The following is a 3237-nucleotide window of genomic DNA, read 5'->3' as shown; positions in this document are numbered from 1 at the left end:
ATCATGCCGCATTAATTACTTCACCTAGAGGGATACACCGCATAAAAAAGGCATGGCAGAGGGGACTCTAGGGGGACACTCCTCCACCCAGGCCACAAGGCATGGCCACTAGACCCTTGAGGCAGGGTATAAAAGGACCCCTAGACATCAGGTAAATGGGGGTTCATTACTGAGAACTTGCTTGCTAAATTCTCTCATTCCCATATTATCTAAGGATTATTGTTGACTTAGGCATTGGAGGCTTCCTTGGCCACCATAAGGCCTCCCTCTACCAATCCCTTTTCTGTGATTGCAGGCCCACGAGAGCGAAGGCCTATATTGTTAAGAGCCCAACCCTAAGGTGTACGAAACACGAAATTAACAGTACTTATGTAGCATTTAAAATTTGCATGTTTTTGATTAAATTGAATTATGGAATTGTTCCTTTTCATATGCTATGTATTCGGCCTTGTACATATTTGGCATGATTTTGCTTGTCACATGCTATGTTTACAACCTTGTACATACTTGCCATGATGTTGCTTGTTGATGTAAATGTCATGTTTGATTCCAAGTGATATTACATGCTTGGTTGATGCTTGTGATAGCCTGGATTTTGCTAGATTGGAATCTTTAATTTTTTCATTACTGAAGTGCTTATATTTTTTTGGTTAGAATGGTGAGGCCTTAGAATGGTGATTAAACAACCCAAACCCAAGAGAAGACCAATCCAACGTATGTAAAATTAGGCGCCTATAAGGAAACCTAAACCCAATGTCCCAAAGCCCATGACCCAAACCCTTGTCATTAGTGCCATGCGTTATACATGTGAGGAACTATATTACCTAGTCATGATAGTGGGCTAATAGGGGGAGAGAGAAGTGTAGGGAAGCCAAGGGATGGCTTGCACACCTACCCTAAATGGGTATGACACTTGTCCTACATGTATGAGGCATCTAGAAGAACCAAATGGCAAGATGACCTAAGGAAGACTAAGAAACATTCGGCCAAGCCCCTCCCACATGCCTACACCTCTTTGTTTGACACAATTTTAAGTTCCAAGAAAGATGTTCATGGAAAATGGTGCCTAGGGAAAACAAATAGATGTTTCCAAGTGATTTGCATGGGGAAACCAAAGGGAAACAAGGGGATTTCGAAATATGGCTTGCATACAAAATTGTCTTCAGATTTTGCCACATGTCAACCATGCAATGAGCTTCTAGAAGATAAGATGAAAAGACTTTTGCTCAAAGACTAACCTACCCTCATATTTTTGGCCACTACCCTCACAAGCACAACCATCAATTACCACTTGTCACTTAGGTTACAAAATGGACCATGGTACATGAAAAGCCACCTTGGGAAGAGGCAAGAAGATGATGAAGCAACAAAGTGGGAAGAAGTGGAGAGGAGTGGGTGGAAATGGGCAAGACACATGCCTATGCCACTTGTCACTCATGCCAAGGCTTGCTTGTTGGGAAAAGGAAGAGGCATGAAGTGTATTACACAAGTACCCTTGGAGAATACTCACTTGCTAAAGAGAAGGGAAGGGCACAAGAGGGAAAAGGGAGTTTTGGCCAAAGGGAAATGAGCCCCACATGCCACCCATGCATGCCACTTCCCATGCAATCTAATGATGAGAATCTAAAGAGTCATTTTTGGCTAGAAGGAAGGAGGAGGAAGGAATAAGCCACTTGTCACACATGCTAGGATTTGGAGGCAACTAATGGGAAGGAGAAGAGACTTCTATATAAAGGGGGATAGAGCCACACGCCTAGATCTTTTCCTCTTGGCCATTTTTGGATTCTTGCATGAGCTCTCATCTTTTCTACATTTCCTCACACTCTCACTTGAAGATTTCTCACTTTCTCACCCTTTCCTTCAAACCAAACAAGGGAGGCCTGTTTCAAGAGAGGGATTTCAGCATTCACAAGGAGGAACCGCAGTAATAACTTGGTTTCTCTTTGTTTCTACACACAAACATCACATTTTTTACTCAAGGCGAGATTTGAATCTCATGGGAATTCGAATATGGTGAAACACACACAATTTTGACACTTGTTCATGGGAAACAAATTAGGGTTTCCTAGAAATGGTCCAAGCCGAATGGTTGAGGACACAAATCCTCCATGTATTTGGCCAACCTCTTTCATTTTCACTCTATTTCATGATATGGATGGGAGCACAAGGAAAACAAAGGGTTTCTTAACCTAAAACCCAAGAAGCTGAGTATCCTAACCCTAGTGGTGACCCAAGAAACCCTCACACACTCAAGAACATGGATTAGGGCTTTGAAACACTCATTCTAATGAGTTATATTTTGATTTACAGCTTGATTTTATTTCATTTCGTGGATTTTTATAAGTATACACCCAACTTACTCTTTGTTAATACTCGTATATGTTTGTGTAGATCCATCTCATGTTATCATTGCTTTGCTTGCTGTTTCTTATTTATTTGGTTGAATATACTCATACAATCTTGAATATGATTATGGATTAAATTGTATGCTTCGATTTGTGATGAAAATGACAACAACCTCTGTATGTTTTGGTTTTGCTAAGAATAATGTTGATGATTTGTGAAACTTGATGATTCGGCTATAGCAAGTTTAGAAGTTTTGGATCTTAGCCAAACACCATGATTTCATGCTTTGCTTCATTGTTCTATGATTTCTATGTAATATGCTTCAAGTTTGGAATATGTTAAAGTGATGTTTTCTTATGACTTTGTACTTGGATGTTTTGGCCAAGATGAGTTTCCATGGTTCCATGAATGTGTTTTGATGTCTCATGTAGTCTATGTTACCATGCCATGTTTTGAACATATTACGCCTGATTATTTCACGCACGACATCTTATATGTCATAAGTCAAGTGTAAGAAGTTATATGTCTTACGTATCATGTCACATGCATTTGGGAAAAATATTTTTCAAAGAAAAGAGTCTAAATCTTTTATCATGACCCCAAGTGTTAAAGAGGGGAATGTCCTAGTGGAACTCCTCTGTCCTCTCTGTTTCAAGTCTTTTGAAAATGGGCCAATGCATAAGTCAAGTTCCAGTCAAGTCATGCATCAAGTCCATGTCCATGCACGCATTTCCTAATATACCTCTTATATGCTTGCATTAACTATTGCAAGGTGCGTGTTTACTCACTGAGGTTTCTGGAAATCTCATTGTGGAAGTTTTTACTATCATTCCCTTCCCAGAATGATAGAAGTTATTACAGGCTTCGACAAGAACCATAATGACCAAGCGA

This window comes from Carya illinoinensis, chromosome 2 (assembly GCF_018687715.1).
Source record: "Carya illinoinensis cultivar Pawnee chromosome 2, C.illinoinensisPawnee_v1, whole genome shotgun sequence".
Classification (NCBI taxonomy): Eukaryota; Viridiplantae; Streptophyta; class Magnoliopsida; order Fagales; family Juglandaceae; genus Carya; species Carya illinoinensis.
The sequence above is the reverse complement of the archived record's forward strand: the minus strand, read 5'-3'. Positions refer to the sequence as shown.